This window comes from Schistocerca serialis, unplaced genomic scaffold (genome assembly GCF_023864345.2).
Source record: "Schistocerca serialis cubense isolate TAMUIC-IGC-003099 unplaced genomic scaffold, iqSchSeri2.2 HiC_scaffold_897, whole genome shotgun sequence".
Lineage (NCBI taxonomy): Eukaryota > Metazoa > Arthropoda > Insecta > Orthoptera > Acrididae > Schistocerca > Schistocerca serialis.
Window position 1 is genome coordinate 997,560 of NW_026048515.1, and position 19,861 is coordinate 1,017,420.

The following is a 19,861-nucleotide window of genomic DNA, read 5'->3' on the forward strand; positions in this document are numbered from 1 at the left end:
AAAAATGCGTTTGCTGTTAATTTTACTTTTACACATACTGATGATTACGATTTTATCTGTAATTAAAATTACGGCGGTAGTTGTCATTACGGGAGTGCCTACTGAAAATTGTCACATTCGGTAAAAGTTTGTCACATCGGATATTCATTACATGTTTCTTAATACTACAAAGAGCAATAGTTAAAGAGCAGTTTGGATAGATATAAAGGATAGTAGAAGAGAAGGCAGCAGTGCAGAAAACTAAAGATGAAACAGCACTACTACAGCTCGGGGCCCTATGCTCGCTACGGCACATATTCATTAAAGCGTAATGAATCCCCTGAGGTCTATTACGCACTGCAAATAAATTTTAGCTTTTGCGTTGCACGCAATAGCGGTAAAAATTCAAAAGCAAATAGTTGTATCCATGTTAATTCTAGTTTCCTCATTACAGGCAATGCTGATGAAAATACAATAGCAATTTGTCGCTTCAGGTTCAAAGCTAGTTTCTCCATTACAGATAATAGCGGTGAAAGTACAAAAATAAATTGTCGTATACAGTGCAAATCGTGTATCTGTGTTCTGCCATTATTAAATTCCTTACATTTTCTTACAAATGCAAACTGCTTATTATCAACGTTCTCGTCACTGAATTTGAGAACACGTTCGGGTTTGTGTGTGAATCTGTTCGTCTCTGTCATTTCGGTTTTCAAGTTGCGTAGCTTTTCAGATTTTAATTCGCGTGGCTTTTCGGATTTTAAGTCGCGTAGTTGCTGTAAATTGCTCACATTATACACGCTGCGTGAGTCTGACAAATGTTCATAAAGTGGCGTCTGTTGTGGTATGTTATTAACTGAAATGTTTTTCATCTCTGTTACTTCTTGTTGTAAATTTGATAACTTCCGACGTAACGTGTTGTTAGATGAATCGATTTCATTAATTGTCAGCTGTAAATTTTGAAATTCAGGTGTTTGGATAAAAGAAACCGGTGCAGTATCGTCTGATTTATTGTCATTAGTATTTTCGATAACATCAATACGACTGGCCAATTCATCACATTTTTCAGTCAGTATTTTAACCTGATCATCGGTTTTAGAATCAGACGCATTAATCTGTTTTTGCAACTTGCGCGTAGTTTCGCTCAGTTTTTTAACATCAGCTTTGATGACATCGCAATCCTGTGTTAGATCTAGTTGTTCGAATCTATCTGTCACTGTTTGAATATTTACTGTGTGTGTATCCGTTTTTGCTTTAAGATCAGAAATTTCATCCCGTAATTCCGCGTTCAATTGTTCTATGGTATTAATTTTGTCGGACACTGTAGTAATATTATTGTCTACATACGTCTTCGCTTTCGCGAATATTTTACGTTTGTCCTCTTGTCTCTGTGCAGTGATTGTTTCCATGACTTGTCGTTTTACTTTGTTTTGATCTTGAATAAATCTGCGGAAACGCGTATCACTGTTCTGTATGTGCTGACTAAAGCGCTCGTTAATCTGAGTGTTCTGCTGTTCGAATTTCGCGTCTATCTTTGCGTCCATAGTGCGCGAAAGTTCTATCGTCATTGCTTTAAACTCGTCCCGTAATTGTGCAGCTTTTTCAGAGCATTGTTTAGCGACTCCGCTAATTTCGTCTCTGAGTGTTTCTGTTGCGGCTGTTTGCATTTCTCTTAATTCTTGCGCAACAGACTTAATTTCTTCGCTATTTTTTTGAGAACAAGCCTCAATTTCCACGCGCAATTGTTCCTTAGTGTCATGGCACTGCGCGGCAACGTCTCTAATTTGTTCACTAAGCTGTCTGTTATCTTCCCTAAGTTGTTTGAAATTTTCACTCTGTTGTTTATTATCTTCCCTAAGTTGTATCAGTATTGCCATAATTGGATCCGAGCCAAAATTACCATTTCTATTATCTGTACTGTTCAATAGTGGATCTGGAATTGTTTCACTTTCTGTAACCATTTGGTCATTCTGAAATTTACAAAAAGGTTTGTCAATCAAATGTATACTATCAGTCATTGTTTCGGAATTAAATACATCTGTCCTACTTTGTGTGATCTGTTCATTTTCATTAGACAGATTTGACTGTACATTACTTGAATTTTCTAAATCGGGTGTGTTAAGCTCTACAGCGCTCATTACCATAGAGCATTCTGCGTCATCAATTGTCGTCAAGTTAACAGACGAGACAATTGAGTTCGTTTGTTCATCATTAAGGTGAAAGTCATCATTAGTGGTTGGAATGCACTGATTGTTAGTGAACGCAGGATTGTCATCATTACGTTGCGTATCACAATTACTATCGGTCACGTTGTTTAAGTCGGTAATTTCATTCACAATACTTCGCGATACACTATTCACAGTCTTTCGCGGCATTTTTACAATAGTCAAAATTTTTCACAAAGCAAATAAGCACAATGCAAAAGCAACACACAAATACAACAAAGCAGCAAATTGCCGTTGACCTGTAGAAAGAAAGTCACAATATTATTAAAAGCGTTGCGCCAAATCCTAATTATCTAAGCAAATAAGAGCAGATATCTGACTGTCGCTCAAAAGACTCTCAACGAAATACGATCCTGGACTGGGTGTCGCCAAGTGTAACCTCCCCACCGTAATTTTAAAAGAAAGAAAATTGACAATACTTAATAGAAATGTGGGAGCCAAGTGTAACCTCCCCACAAAAATTTTAAAAGAAAATAACGATACTAATTAGAAATGCTGATGGACATGGCTCTATGCGTAACCTGCCCACAATCAAATGTACTGACAATGGCAACAAATGTGAAATTCGCAATCTGACTCAATTATAAATCCTTCAAAAAATTAAAGTCCATTCAGTGACAAGAAAATTCAATTAAACCGAAATATCGGTTTTTGGCCCTGTGTAAAAACAATCAGAATTAAAGTCTTACCTCAGAATAAATGGATGTCACATATCTGCTCTTGTTGTTGCGCACCACTTGGAGGAACTACATTGCAAATAATAATATTCTCCTTTTTTTTGTAATTCTACTGAAATTTTTCTTCAAAAACAAGTGGAATGAAATGGGAAGTGCAACGAGATCTTTAGTTCAAAAAAATTAAACTTTTGAAAAAATGCTTTTGAAATAAAAAATTATTATTGAGAGACTTGTTGGAGAATAATTACAATAAATAAAATTTTTCATTATCTAATGATTATATTAATTAACAGTATACCTTATTCCTCATCTTGACCATTGTTGCCGACCGCCTACATCACACAACCGCACTGGGCTGCTACTACTGACCGACCGCTCTGCATGACGACTACAGACTGAGTACTGCTCTCAACTAGACAGAGCTACAGACTCGTAACGACTGACTGACTGCTACTCTGCATAGCGACAACTAACTCGCAAAGACTACTACTGACTGAGAACCGCTCGCAACACTCGCGCGGTCAAGCGCATACTCTCTGGTCACAGATGCTACAATGCCTCGCCATCGCTGCTGCGTTACATACGTGTTTCAGTATATAGCACGCCAAATTTAAGTACTATAACGTCAGTGGCTTGTGAGGAAAAAGTATATAAAGTTTTCAAAATGTCAGCTGCATCAATTCTCCTGTTATACACTCCTGGAAATTGAAATAAGAACACCGTGAATTCATTGTCCCAGGAAGGGGAAACTTTATTGACACATTCCTGGGGTCAGATACATCACATGATCACACTGACAGAACCACAGGCACGTAGACACAGGCAATAGAGCATGCACAATGTCGGCACTGGTACAGTGTATATCCACCTTTCGCAGCAATGCAGGCTGCTATTCTCCCATGGAGACGATCGTAGAGATGCTGGATGTAGTCCTGTGGAACGGCTTGCCATGCCATTTCCACCTGGCGCCTCAGTTGGACCAGCGTTCGTGCTGGACGTGCAGACCGCGTGAGACGACGCTTCATCCAGTCCCAAACATGCTCAATGGGGGACAGATCCGGAGATCTTGCTGGCCAGGGTAGTTGACTTACACCTTCTAGAGCACGTTGGGTGGCACGGGATACATGCGGACGTGCATTGTCCTGTTGGAACAGCAAGTTCCCTTGCCGGTCTAGGAATGGTAGAACGATGGGTTCGATGACGGTTTGGATGTACCGTGCACTATTCAGTGTCCCCTCGACGATCACCAGTGGTGTACGGCCAGTGTAGGAGATCGCTCCCCACACCATGATGCCGGGTGTTGGCCCTGTGTGCCTCGGTCGTATGCAGTCCTGATTGTGGCGCTCACCTGCACGGCGCCAAACACGCATACGACCATCATTGGCACCAAGGCAGAAGCGACTCTCATCTCTGAAGACGACACGTCTCCATTCGTCCCTCCATTCACGCCTGTCGCGACACCACTGGCGGCGGGCTGCACGATGTTGGGGCGTGAGCGGAAGACGGCCTAACGGTGTGCGGGACCGTAGCCCAGTTTCATGGAGACGGTTGCGAATGGTCCTCGCCGATACCCCAGGAGCAACAGTGTCCCTAATTTGCTGGGAAGTGGCGATGCGGTCCCCTACGGCACTGCGTAGGATCCTACGGTCTTGGCGTGCATCCGTGCGTCGCTGCGGTCCGGTCCCAGGTCGACGGGCACGTGCACCTTCCGCCGACCACTGGCGACAACATCGATGTACTGTGGAGACCTCACGCCCCACGTGTTGAGCAATTCGGCGGTACGTCCACCCGGCCTCCCGCATGCCCACTATACGCCCTCGCTCAAAGTCCGTCAACTGCACATACGGTTCACGTCCACGCTGTCGCGGCATGCTACCAGTGTTAAAGACTGCGATGGAGCTCCGTATGCCACGGCAAACTGGCTGACACTGACGGCGGCGGTGCACAAATGCTGCGCAGCTAGCGCCATTCGACGGCCAACACCGCGGTTCCTGGTGTGTCTGCTGTGCCGTGCGTGTGATCATTGCTTGTACAGCCCTCTCGCAGTGTCCGGAGCAAGTATGGTGGGTCTGACACACCGGTGTCAATGTGTTCTTTTTTCCATTTCCAGGAGTGTAAATATCGACACTGTGAAAGCTCCTGGGCAAATACTAACCTCTGCAGCGTTCGTAGTCTGCCGTGATTAGCAGAGGGACTAAACAAGCATCATACGCTGCAACCTCTACACCTACATATATACTCCGCTAGCCACCAAGCGGTGTGTGGCGGAGGGCACTATTCGCGCCAAAGTCATATTCCCCCCCTCCCCCTGTTCCACTCACGGATCGCGCGAGGGAAAAACGACTGTCTGAACGCCTCAGTACGAGCTCTGATCTCCCTTATCTTTGAATGGTGATCATTGCGCTATATGAAAGTTGGTGGTAATAATATATGCTCTATATCCGCGGCCAAGATTGGATTTTGGAATTCAGTGAGAAGCCCCTTCCGTTTAGCGCGTCGGCTATCTGCAAGTGCCTGCCACTTCATACTTTCTATGAGATTTGTAACGCTCTTGCGATGGCTAATTGTACCAGTCACGAATCTTGCGGCTCTTCTTTGGACCTTCTCAATCTCTTGAATCAGACGCAACTGGTAAGGGTCCCATACAGACGAACAACACTCTAAGACTGGACGAACTAAAATATTGTAAACAATTTCGTTTGTTGAAGGACTGCATCGCTACAGGATTCTACCAATAAACCCCAATCTAGAGTTCGCCTTACCCGTTACTTGTGTTATCTGATCGTTCCATTTGAGATCATTTCGGATAGTCACACCCAGATACTTGACGGGTGTTACCGCTTCCAAAGACTGGGCATTTATGTTGTACTCGTATATTAATGGGAATCTTCGTTTTGTTATACGCAGTAGGTTGTGGAAACAAATCTTGTCTTGAAGCAAATCTTGTCTTCAGGCATGGTTTTCCTATCGAAGAGTTGTAATTTTCATTAGGATTTTGAGTTTTTCCATGCACACACTTTTGTAGAAGTTCTGGATCCGCTAAACACCGAAATATTCGACATATTGTGAGCGCAGAAAACTGGGATAAAACACCGCAGGAATAAATAATATGAGGTTATACAGAACAAGAAAGAGCCCTGGCTTCGTGCAAGCTTTTGGCAGTTATTACTTTTATCAAACTTACGAGTGGAATTGGAACGTAATATTCAGGAATTGAAATTTCAGTACCGTATAGTTAATGAATATCAAATTAAAAAAGCCACAATTTTGGTCTCCCCTTAATTCGACTAAATTCCACTGCACTTGTTTTACTTTTGTGGATGTTCATTTTATACGCCTTTTCAAGACACTATTTAACTATAAACTCAAAAATGCCGACGTTGGCCCCATACCCAAGCAATGACAGTTAGGCAGCAAGCGGAAACAGCAAACTGCAATTCTGGACAAGGTCAAAGTGGAACTGGTTTGCCGTTGTCTTCCTCCAATCTATAATAAAACTGGATACTGTGTGCTGATGTGTTTATGCTGTTATGGATGAACAGAAGGCAGAAGGCGAAATCTGGTGCCAGCTCATAGCCCACACTTGTCGAACAGCATCCGACGTAGGGATCGTTACCAACAACGTCGCATGTCCACCCTCAACAGACACGGCGGAGACGTTTGCGATCTAAGCCAGTACACCACCACAAAGTCTGCCGATCAGGAACTTGACGACACAATACTTCGCCTGATGGAGCTCATTTCTTCCACCATCAAGATTCGAATTGATTACTGATGAGTCGAGTGCCATCACAAAAGTGTGCATTAGCGACATCGGCTGCATAGGTCAGTTAACTATGACGGCTAAAATAAATAAACGTCTAACAACAATAGCGAGTTTTGGAGGAACAGTGTGACGACATAAGCGTTTATAAATCAGAATCGTCAGTCATTGAGTTTCACATGACCCTACAAAACATGTCTGCAAAATTTCTGCTAGCTACCCTGGACCTATTACGTCTCTGTAAAAGAAACGTGGATGTAGAAGAGAACATCACAGGAAGCAAATTATGGAATAATAATAAACTAAATAACTAGTTGGCAATGAACTACAGAAATCTGGGATGCACTGGAAACCGGCAGGACAGTTGGGCCCAGTTGTGCAATAAGAATCCAACCACTCTTTTCTGGATTTTTGGATTTATATTGCAAAATATGCTTGAAGGTGTGTGACATGTTATGCAAAATAGAACCAGCTCCTTTCTGTAATGCTCCGCCATCTAGAGAGTGCAGAACCAACTGCCAGCGCTAGAATCAAAGGTGGAGTGATTTGCAATACGGATCCAAGTCGTGTGTTCATGAGCCGTCTATGTGTAAGTGTTTTTGTTACGACTCAAATAAACGAACTATTGTGATTTTGCTTTTTATATCACTTCCTTAGGAGAAATCAATGACAATGAACAAGTTGTCTAGAGGAAAAAAAACCTGGTGTCTTTGTGTTTAGATCACGATGTGAGTTTGCAGGTTGGTGGAATAAATAACATTTTTAATACTTTGTGCACATCTAAAACACAGTATTTTGTAGGTGATATTACTTACAAGGCCTTGCTTGTTATTGTTGCAGGAAGGGGATGTTACGGAATAATTTCCACGGGCCCAAAACGAATCAAGAGAATGTGAGGTTAGTATAACGTTTTAACTCACTTATTTTTTATGACTGACATTGATGTTGAAGTGCGTGATATATTCATGGTACTGCATACTAACAAGAGTCTATCTTTGGTGTATTACATGAAGAAGACGGAAATATCATATGTGGGTAAGGACAAGGTGTCGTGGATATTAACGGATCTATAGATATGGAAAATTCAGTTACGGAACATGATGCTGAAGACAGATATAGTGGTGACGACAGTAGCAGAGGTAAACATAAAGGGAGGCCCACAAAAGGCAGGAAGAGAAAATCTGGAGGTTTGTCAAGAGAGCAGCGGAAGGTCCTAAGAAGTACTAACAAAAAATATGTTAACGCTGCAAAGAAATCAGTGGAGCCAAAACTGTCTAGACATCACAACAGCAGCTGTTCAAGAAATGTAATGACAAAATAATCATACTGGAAAGGAAACTGTGCTTTTATAATTTTTGGAAAAGTGGATATTATAATATACAAACTGCAGTGTTAGGTAGAATGATTAGGCACCATGAAGTCTACCGTCTCAGAGGAAACAGAGACAATAATAAACATACTTACAGTAGGATTTACGCAATTAATGATATTAGAGTTTGCAGGGATTTGTTCTGTCAGATATTGCGTATTTCAACTAAGAAGGTGAATACAGCAATGGAGAAGAGCAGATCCAAAGTTAACAATGCATTATTAGATAAAAAGGGATGTAGTGGAGGTCCTAGGAGGATTACAGATCAGTAAAACGGGACGTTATGCACCATATTAGTAAGTTCCCAAAATATGTAAGTTACTACAGTAAAGACAAGTCAGATGCAGAACACATTGCACCTGACTTAACGATAAGCAAAATATTTTGAGTTATATAAGGAGGTCCATAGTGATACTGTCTCATTTTCCAAGTATAAGGAAGTATTTCTGAAAGAATGAGAGTTTCACTCTGCAGCGGAGTGTGCGCTGATATGAAACTTCCTGGCAGATTAAAACTGTGTGCCGGACCGAGACTCGAACTCGGGACCTTTACCTTTCGCAGGCAAGTGCTCTAGCAACTGAGCTACCCAAGCACGACTCACGTTCCATCCTCACAGCTTTACTTCTGCCAGTACCTCGTCTCCTATCTTCCAAACTTTTCAGAAGCTCTCCTGCGAACCTTGCAGAACTAGCACTCCTGAAAGGTACTGGCAGAAGTAAAGTTGTGAGGACGGGTCGTGAGCACTTGCCTGCGAAAGGCAAAGGTCCCGAGTTACAGTCACGGTCCGGCACACAGTTTGTAAGTAGGCTGTTTATGTTTTCTCTATGTAAGTAGGCTGTTTAGGTTTTTTTATGGTAACGCCACCTCTGTATGAAAATCACTGGCTGTGCTGTGTGCAGTCTGTGGCTGCTTTGCATTGTTGTAATACTCGCCATTGTAGTGTCAGGCAGCTGGCTGTGAACAGCGCGTAGCGTTGCGCAGTTGGAGGTGAGCCGCCAGCAGTGGTGGATGTGGAGAGAGAGATGGCGTTACCATAAAAAAAACCTAAACAGCCTACTTACATAGAGAAAACATAAACAGCCTACTTACAAGTTTTAATCTGCCAGGAAGTTTCATTTCTGAAAGATTTTGATTTAAGAAGAAAGACACTTCAAAAAGACACATGTAATGTTTGCGACAAAAATAAGGCACAAGTTGTATCAGCAAATGCTGCAGTGGATAAGGCAATGCTCAAAGATCAGCATGACAAACACATATACAGAGCAGAACAAGCACAGAAAATGCTGAAAGAAGATACGATTAGAGCTCAGGAGGTAGATCAGACTGAAACATTCACTTATGATCTAGAAAAAACATTGCCATTACCACGGATAGCAACAAATATCTTTTACGAAAGATATCTCTGGATGTACAACTGTGGAATCCATACTGGCAAATGTAGTGAAGCACACTGCTATACCTGGATTGAAGACTCTGATGGCCGTAGGACTCAAGAAGTTGGGTCATGCCTTCGACGCCACATACTGAACAATGTAAATCATGGAGTGAACGAATTGGTTTTGTGGTCGGTTTCATGTGGGGGACAAAACTGTAATATAAAAAGAGTTTTAATATTAAAAGCAACTCTAGAAGAGCATAGTTCTTTGGAGACAATTACATTGAAATATTTTATCTCAGGCCATTCTTTTTTGCCTAACGATAGTGACTTTGGCGATATAGAACGCGCTTTGAAGATGCACGATAGACTCCATATGCCGGAAGACTATATCCATGTAATACAGAGGGCAAGGAAAAAGAATCCCCTACAGGTCCATAGGATGCAAAAACATGACTTTAAAGGAACCGGAGAACTTGAAAAGAGTATTATTAATAGGAAACAAGACATACATCAGAACAAAACAAGCTGGCTGCAACTCCGTCGATTAGAATCTTAAAGAGCAAAACCTTCTCTGAATTAATGAATACAGAATTAGATGAGAATTTTGTTGAAGTTGATGTCAAGTAAAGAGGAGCTGGTCGCCCAAAGTCTGCAGTAAACTTCTCATCGCTCCTGTGACCTTTGTGTCCTAATGGAAAACCTACATCACAGCCAAAATTGGACGACATCGCGTCCATTATGCACCTCGTTCTGAGTGATGCTACCACGTTTTACAGCAATCTTTCAGTAGATTGTGGTATTGAGGATGATATTGATGGGGTTGGTGGGGAGCTGGAATTCACCTTGGAATAACATCGGATTCATTGTGCAAAATGAATTATTTTTCTTGCTATTTCACTGTATTACGTTCATATTGTTTGGTAAATAATTGAAGTTCAATATACTAATATTTGCAAACATCACTACTGCCAGGTTTCTCAAGCTCCTTATGGACACTAACTACCCAGTCCCCCAAAATACAACACAAAAGATCCAAGTGCCATTTTAACTTATTGAGGTAAGCAATAAGGAATCAACACCCATTTAGGCCCTTTACACCTAGGGAAATCTATATCTTATACCTTATTTATTTTAGACGTTGGTATCTAAAACGTACACTGTAATAGCATTCTCACCTAGTCTATATTGTACTTGCAGAATTTTATTTTTAGTGTTTTGAAAATGATCTAGCTCGAAACTATGAATCTGGAGTTGGTTCCATATTGCATAACTGGGCCCAGTTGAAACCTAGTTTAGACGTTAAGGAAGTCCCGAGCCAGATGAAACGCTGCACTCTGTTGTGTATACTGTACAGATACTGGGGCTGGAAAACCGTTTGCATTAAAAAAAATTACAGTCGTCTCCAAACGGATAAATACAGGTCCTGTATTGTTTTCAAGGGACTCTTATTCCAGTCTTTCTGCACAACAGTGGTAAGTTTAGGTAACAATGATGGAGACGGATAGCAACCACCCACTCTTCTCGTCAAAGTAGGCCACAATATTGAGATCTGTTGAATGTGGTGAGATATGCAACTCTCAAAACACGTCCAGGAAGATGCGAGCTGTGTAAACAGGGGCCTGTCGTCTTGGAACACAGCATCATCATTGAGGAACTAATATTGTACGACGGGATGGACCTGATCAGTAAAAATTGTCATATAATCCTTGGTAGTAATATGATCTTGCAGAGCATCCATGGGGCCCATGGAATATCACGATATGGCTACCCAAATCGTAACCGAACCCCTGCCATATTTCACTGATGGGACGTAAACTCGGCCAGAAGTTAGTGTGAATCAAGACCCATCCGACCAGATGGCTTTCTTCTCTCGCTTGACAGTCCAGGTTTTTGTCTTCGGCACCACGTTTTCCTATTATGTGCCTTTGCATCACTAATGAGTGGTTTTGGAATTCCAGATCGTACTGGCAATGCTCTGTTAATGGAGCTTCCTTCGTGTTGTTTCGATGCTGATAGGATTCGCGAGTACGACGTTCAGTTCTGCAGTGACGTTTGCAGCTAAAAAATGGCTAAAATGGCTCTGAGCGCTATGGGACTTAACATCTGAGGTCATCAGTCCCCTAGAACTTAGAACTACTTAAACCTAACTAACCTAAGGACATCACACACATCCATGCCCGAGGCAGGATTCGAACCTGCGACCGTAGCGGTCGCGCGGTTCCAGACTGAAGCGCCTAGAACCGCTCGACCACTCTGGCCGGCTGTTTGCAGCTGTCGTCATCTTTCTTTTCGTCGAATATTCCTCAGTAATCGTCCTTCACGATCACTCTACACCACTTTCGTCCACGTTGTGACTTAGCGGATGATGTTTCTCCGCTTTCCCTGTATACAGCATAAATCTCGGATATGGAGACTCTCGAAACACCAGACACGTCTGCTACCTTGGTTACGGAAGCACTGACCGTTCGACCACTAACAATTTGCCCGTGTTCTAATTCACTTAGCACTGACATAATGCACTCACAACTATACAGAACGCTATTCCGAACACGACTCACACTTGTAATGTATTGAGGACATTGCACAAGTGACGTTCGCGGTTATACAGTATACAACAGGCCTGTCTAGCATGTTATGTTCAGGCATACATTTCTCATGGTTTTTCCATATTTTTATCCAACCCCTTTTCTTTCCACATACACGAAGCGTTGGTGGCTCATCCAGCTGGAGAAGGAAAATTTGCGTGAGAGAGCAGTGTCGAGTCCGAAGTCGAGTAACAAGAAATTTGTTCGCCTCAGCGTTTTTGAAAGAAACTGCACCATGTCTTCCCCACTACAGTTGTGTACCCTCATTTCCAGCCACTTTTCCTTCGATGACGCACGACCCAGTGCCTGAAGAGCGAGGTCACTGCACGGAGGCGGCTGGCACAGAACAGGTACTGCCGGCGCCTCCTTGTCTGTCGTGTCCGCCAATTCATCGCTCCACATTCTCCCATGACGTGTTGCTCGGCAGAATTTCTCCCTTCCCTATTTGTGTTATTACAGAAGACCTTGCAAATCACCAACTACAACAGAAGACTCGCTTCATTTGGATACTCTCGCACATGGGAGTCTTCTTTAACAAATAATGATTTTAGTTTGGTGCGGAGCCACAGTCATAGAAAACTTTCCGAAAGATTTAATCGCCTGTACAACGGGTTTTATTCCACAATCCAAATTTCGGCCTTATGCACCTATCAAGTATCAAAGTATAAAAAGTCATTAGACTTGAGTAGAAAAGAAGTCATTGTCAAATTATGTGTCCAGTTACATAAATCATTTTTGTCAAAAGCAAATGCGAGAACATTTGTGTGACAGGCTAATTCACTGGCAATTAGTATGACTTTTTCACCTGATACCGTTGCAACATAAAACAGTTCACCAGCTCACAGGTTTTAAACTTCGCTACACTGTGTCTGGCAGGATGGACGTAAATGAAAAGTGAGGTGTCAGGTCAGAGGGGTGTTCTGAACACAATTTCGACACAAAGCAGCTCAATAGGCTGTGCAGTGGAAGGGGTAGGCTAGCAATAGAACAGTGCATCACCATTGACTAGACACTCATTTATTGAACACGTAAGTCAAGTATTACCCAAAAGAACAATCAGTACAAATTACAAAATAATATTCTTTTCCTTTAAGTCACTCAAACATTTAAACAAGCAAATAGCAATCATTTAACTGGAAGCCTTCTAAGAAAGCAAGACTAGAAAATTTGAATGATAAGTTAATATCATATTTAAATAGGCTCTGACCGAGCACATATTTTAAAACGAAATACGTCCTTTAAGGAACCAGCGATCAAAATTAATTACAAATCCTCAACAAACATATTACATCCAAGACATTTAAGATTAAACAGTAATATATAACATCAGAGAGCTGCAGTTCCAAGTTTTAAGCAGCACGTTTCAGATGGACTGCACTGCAACAGTGCAATACAAGTCTCTCAGAGGATCTCCCCACACAGGAAGTTATTGCCTCAATCGACAAAATATCAACATCATTCCATGTACAGACCTAAAACAAACTAAAAGCTCTCTTAAGTTTGGTACAGTTAATTCCCTTTCAACATAACATACATCACAAGTCTAGCTCTAGGACGGCACCGACACGCCGCAATTTAGCACGCGAAAAACTACAGCGATGCACTCATCACGTATCCCTACAAAATCCAAGAACAGAGAGCCGGCTCCCCAATAGCGGAACATTTAACCACGCGCAGCGTGCGGGTTTGCGGAATGATGATCTCGCCCTTAACCTCAACACCAGTTCAAATACTAGTCATCCTACAATCTTGAACCACCATACACATTCCTTCAGTTACTGCATAGAAAGCCAATGTGATAGGCAATCGGACCAGCATATGATAAAAGCTTAAGCTGTTTCCTCACTAGACAGCCCTTATGAATAGTAGCCGTATTTTTTTTTAAACGTGAGCACACCCACAATCAAAAGACAAACAACGCCAATCATAAGGACAGTAGCACATAAGCAAGCAGCAATGGTAACTTCTGCTTGGGATGGCTACAAATCATCGCGTGATTTAACCCACCAGAGAACAGTCTTTACAACATAACCATCAATACAATAGCAAATTACTCACACGATTTCGATTCGCAAAGCCATAGACAAAACGTGGAGAACGTATCACTTAGACCAACATAATGGTGCTCCCTCAGTTACCCCAAATAACTGACTCCCTTAGTTGCACAGCAAAGAACCAGACCTAATGAAACCACCACAGTTTTCGCCTCTAAATTGTCACAGTACAAGTGAGACTCAATCACAATTGTAATTTAACATCACCATTTCCCGTATAGTCAATACAAGCGTCTGATTTTCACCCGTTTATAACGGCAGGCAGCAACATCGTACGGAAAAGAGCGTAGACACAAGCTCTTACCAATTCTCTTCTCCAGAAGCAGCCACCGCAACTCTCGGGAACCACTGGGACATCCAATGCAAAAATCGTTACTCCTTCACACAAATTACCGGACGCCCGCTTCCCGCTGCTTGCTACGGCGCCTTCCGTTCAGAGGCAACTTGTATATCTCCATGCGATAGATAGGTCTCCCACACTCGCTGCGTCAACCCGACAACCGTCTTCCACCACGTCCCGGAGCACCCCCCCCCCCCCCCCCCCCCCGCAGGACCTCGCCTCGTTACTCCTCGCATAGGCCCCAGAGGGCGCTGCTATCGATATGAGCTGGCACAGCTCAAAAAGGTTCCTTGCTCTCGCTTTTATGTCCAGATAAATAAAACAGCGGTAGAAAGTTGCAATTTATCTGAAATTCTAAATACATTATAAAATTTATACGATGATGCCCTCTTGCAATCACATATTCCGAGCCAGCCACGCTTCAAAAAGGTCAGAAAAAGTATATGTTTCATCAGAACTATCAATTGCCTGAAACTTAATTAATGATGACCCCTCTCTCGTCTTTATACCATGACTATTACAGACACTCCTTACTGCAACTGTGATCTACAAATCCTTGAACCGCCCCATCCTTTTTTATGCCAGCGTTGCCTGGATTTCCGCTCCTCCCAGGCCCTATAAAGCCCTCCAACTCCTTGAACACTATGCACTCTGCCTCGCCTTCGTTATCCGCCTCCCATCCCCCATGCACATCCTTTGTGACCTCATCCCCCACCTTTTTCTTTCCCCTGAACACATCCGCACCGTGTATATTGCCCGCCAACTCGATCCCCCCCACCCCCTGGTGTCCCCCTTCGTCTCCATCCCCAGCCTGTTGCTGCGCCTTAACCGTTGTGTCCCACCCTCTCTCCTTCTTGATACCCTCCACCTCCTTTCCCAATGCAACTTCCAGCACCTGCCGTTCCCAGATGATGAGCTTCGCCCTGAAGTCTACCTCTCCAACCAATTCAAAACTCACCTTCCTCTGGCCTCCTCCTCAGGGGTCCCTCTCCTCCCCCTCCCTTCTCCTGAGTGGCTTTCCCCTTCCTACACCCCCTCCATCTCCCATGCTCCCCTTCAGTGTCTCTCCACTCCCTTCTGCCTTGTCTTCCCTCTTCATCTCCCACCCTGCCCATCTGCCTCTTGGTGCGCCTCCTGTCGCTTTTTTTTCTCTTCCTCGCATCCCCCAGCCCCCCACCGCACCTTCCTACCCCCTTTTTCCCTCCTCTCCAGCCTCCAGTCCCTCCGCAGGTCCCTACCTCTCTACCGGCGGTTTTTTTTATGCTTGATGAGTGCTCCTTTTATCCTGTGGCCGACTTTTAACTTGTGTTTGCATCCAGTGTTTTTTAAGTGCACTTTGATTTGACAGCTGTGTTCCTTTAAATTTATCTCGACTTTTTAACTGTCCACCAGTGCATGTTCCCATCTTAGTGTGTATTTTAACTCCCATCATTGTTTACTGTGTTTTTTATGTCCCCCTTTCTATCCCCCCTTTTTTACGTAATCACCCTTCTGTATTTTTTTAAAGCCAATTGGCTGAAGAGTGGTGTACTGTGCCACTGCCAGCCCTTTATTGGAATGAAATTCCAATAAAGAAAAAAAAACTATGATTACGTTACAACTGAAGGTTCAAATCACACATTGTTTGGTTGCAAGAAATGAGTATCCAAGTGTCATCTGGTCTTACCTGGAATTGTGGACGTTCGCAGAGCTGCAGTATATTGAAGGATATCTTATAGGTATAAAATCCTTAAATAAATCTTGTTCATAAGTATCCATATTACGCCTTCTACATATTTCTTATCGACACAGTTTCGTCGATTTTTCGTTACATCAGTAGCTTCGCCCCTTAGAACTTAGCACCTGAATTTAGACAAATGTGAACACATTCTGTCCAGCGGTTCTAGGCGCTCAGTCCAGAACCACGCGACTGCTACGGTCGCAGGTTCGAATCCTGCCTCAGGCATGGATGTGTGTGATGTCCTTAGGTTAGTTAGGTTTAAGTAGTTCTAAGTTCTAGGGGACTGATGACCACAGATGTTAAGTCTCATAGTGCTCAGAGCCATTTGAACCATTTGAACACATTCTGTAGCAACTCGTTGTAGACAAATAATTTCAGGAAAGTATACTGAGAACAGCTGCGAAGTTGACATGTCTGAGTAGAAACTTCCGGTAATGTAAAAGAATAAAAAGTCCTTTTTGACGAATGCCTTTACCGTATCGTCTTCCCTCAACATGCGTAAAGTAAAAAGCTCGATGTCGATCGGATTCGTATCATGTTGAAGTACCACGGAACAGCAAACAAATATAAAGAAGGGTCCCAAAATAATCAGAGGCTCTTGATGAAAGGACTGAAGATCCTTAACCAGCAGGCACTAGAATAAAGACGCCAAAACTGTTGAAAAAACTTGATTAGAAAATTCAGAGAGCAGGTTTCATTCAATAATCTGACAACACTTTTCAGCCTCCTAATTGTCGTTCGTGTATGAAAGTTAGAAATGGGAAGTCGAGGAGGCGTTGGATGAAGAGTGCACCGGTAATTTCTCCAGCGTTACGTTCTCGGTATGGTTCATGGGTAATACTGAGAATGAACTTGTCGCGATTTGCCAGCGTCAGAGTCATGTAAATGGACTGCAGAATCTCTGAGACTGACGGTTGCGTGTTGGATAACTTTCGTGGCGATATGAATTCGTCAGTAAAGCGAGTGTTCAGTTACCATAAATTGTTTTCTCATCTACAAAGTTTTCTCGAGGAAAGAGATTTAGAAGTAGCCTTTTTCACTTAGAGACGTTTTCTTAATCCATGTCTATTATTTAATCTCTCATACAATGCGTTGCATTTTCTGTATAATACTTTGGCACCAGTAAGTCACTAACATAACTGTCGTGTAGTTGACAATATTTCACTGATATGACGTTTGTTGCAACATTTGCGCGGAAAAAATACAACGAACAGGATCCGGCACATTTTTTCATTTTGTTCGGTAATGTTCGTTGCGTTTGGTCGGGCCGGACGTCACAAGACATCCGTTCAAGTTGATCGTTGATTCCTTTAGGCACTGGAATTTATACAATCCCTCTAGAGCTCAAATGATGACATTTATAGATACAGGTGCACAATCCTCTAGCGATGAAACGAAAGAAGTTACACAGGTATGTGTTATTATAAAAAGACAACCCTTTGAGAGGAAACTATGAGTAAATCAATATTTTATGTTTCCCTCTCTTGAAGGAAGCTAGCCGCAGCGAGGACTGAACACTAGATCAGTGCCTATGGCTATCGTCTAGACGAATCTGTTCTCGGCATTCGAAAATTCATAGGCTACAGCTACGAACGTGGTTTGAAAAGTTCTCGTAATCACCACGAGAGGTCAGCGCTAGCGCAACGAGTTGTTCAGGTGATATTCGTTGAACTGTTGCCTGTAAACACGTGCCACGTCAAGTGCTCTTGGAAGAGAGCTGTGGCGGTGACGTGGCTCTGTTGTTGTTCCCGCATAGTGATTTGCGAAGATGGAAAGAACCGAGATTCGAGCAGTGATTAAGTACTTCGAAAAGACAAGTATGAAAGCAAAGGACATTCATGCCGATTTCCAGAATACACTGGGGGACTCTGCTTCTTCATATTCAACTGTTGCCAAGTGGACAAATGAATTTAAATTTGGTCGGGAGAGTTTAGATGATGATCCGCGTAGTGGTCGGCCAAGATGTATCACTGCTCCAGGAATCATTAAAAAAGTGCACAAAATGGTCATGGAGGATCGCCGACTGGAAGTGCGTGAAATTGCTCACGCTTGCCAGATGTCATCACATTTTAACTGAAGAATTAGAAATAAAAAAAATTATCTGCAAGATGGATGCCGTGACTCTTGACGCTGGATCAAAAACGCATGAGAATGGACATATCGGAACAATGTTTGGTCCGTTTTGGGAGAAACGAACAAGATTTTTTGCTCCGGTTTGTGACCACAGATGCTATACCCCAGAGACAAAACAACAGTCAAAGCAGTGGAAAAATGCTGATTCTCAGCCACCAAAGAAAGCAAAGACAATTCCTTCTGCAGGAAAGGTCATGGCATCAGTGTTCTGGGATGCAAGGGGGATTCTGTTTGTAGATTATCTACCCACAGGGCAAAAAATTACTGGAGAATACTATGCTAACCCCCTGGACAAACTGCAACAAAAAATACGCGAAAAAAGGCCAGGTTTAGCAAGGAAGAAAGTTATCTTCCATCAAGACAATGCGCGCCTGTACACATATGCCGTCGCCAGGGCAAAATTACACAAACTAAGATATGAGTTGTGGCCACACCCGCCTTATTCACGTAATATGGTACCGTAAGACTTCCATCTTTTCCCAAAACTGAAAAATTTTCTTGGTGGGTGAAGATTCTGTTCAAACGAAGTACTGAGAGCCAGAGTTGACAACTATTTTGTAGGCCTGGAGGAAACTCATTTTCGAGATGGGATCAAGGCACTGGAACATCGTTGGACCAAGTGCATTAATCTACAAGAAGACTACACTGAAAAATAAAAAAAAAAGTTTCAGTGATTTAAGCACTTTTTTCCTATTCCGAGAACTTTTCAAACCACTTTCGCATTTCTTATACAATACTAACTACATATTTCTCACCAATTTAGACTCACCAGGCGAAGGCAAGACATCGTAAATACCGTCACACTATAAACTCAACTATAATATCACAGTAAATAATTTCCCTGATTGCCCTTGTTGTAAATAATCCTTTGGTTAATGATGACCATAATTATAACATTAGAATAAAAGGTGATTTCCACAGCTCTACATTGAAATTGATAGCTCGAGGACTCATCTGGACATAATCAGCATGAAGCTATATTTAAATATAAATTCGATTAATAAATTGCAAAGTAACTTGTTCCACATCGTTCCTATATACGTATGTCGTGCAAATTACTCTTGGAACAGGACACCAACTCGACCAACTTGCAACGCATATTAACTTATGAAATATTGTTTAATGTCGACTGTAGTGTGTGAATATTATCTTCAAAGTCTTTGGAGAGTCTCTACTTTGAAATAAAATTATTTGCAACTATTGAGTCCCAATTCGCCTTGCTTCAAGATTCTTCCGTCGTGTAGATGTTTTCCACTGTCGATTTCTTACAGTCCTCTAAAGGGAAAGGAATTATATATTTTTATTCCTGACTATTGTATTTACGCTATAGAATGGAAAAGTAGGTTGCCAATAACTACCGAACGTTTTGGCAGAGAAACAGAAAGAAGGTCCTTGGAGTGTTCGAGAACACGCTTCCAGGCGGCCTCGTATTCCAGGATGGGTTGATGATGTATCTTTTTGCCAGAACATGACAAACAAAGAGAGCTCATAGCGATGTCTGTTCTAGAGGCTATTACTTTCTCTGATATCTGTTTCTCTGTACTACTAGGAACGGATACTTGACAAACAAAGAGAGCTCATAGCGATGTCTGTTCTAGAGGCTATTACTTTCTCTGATATCTGTTTCTCTGTACTACTAGG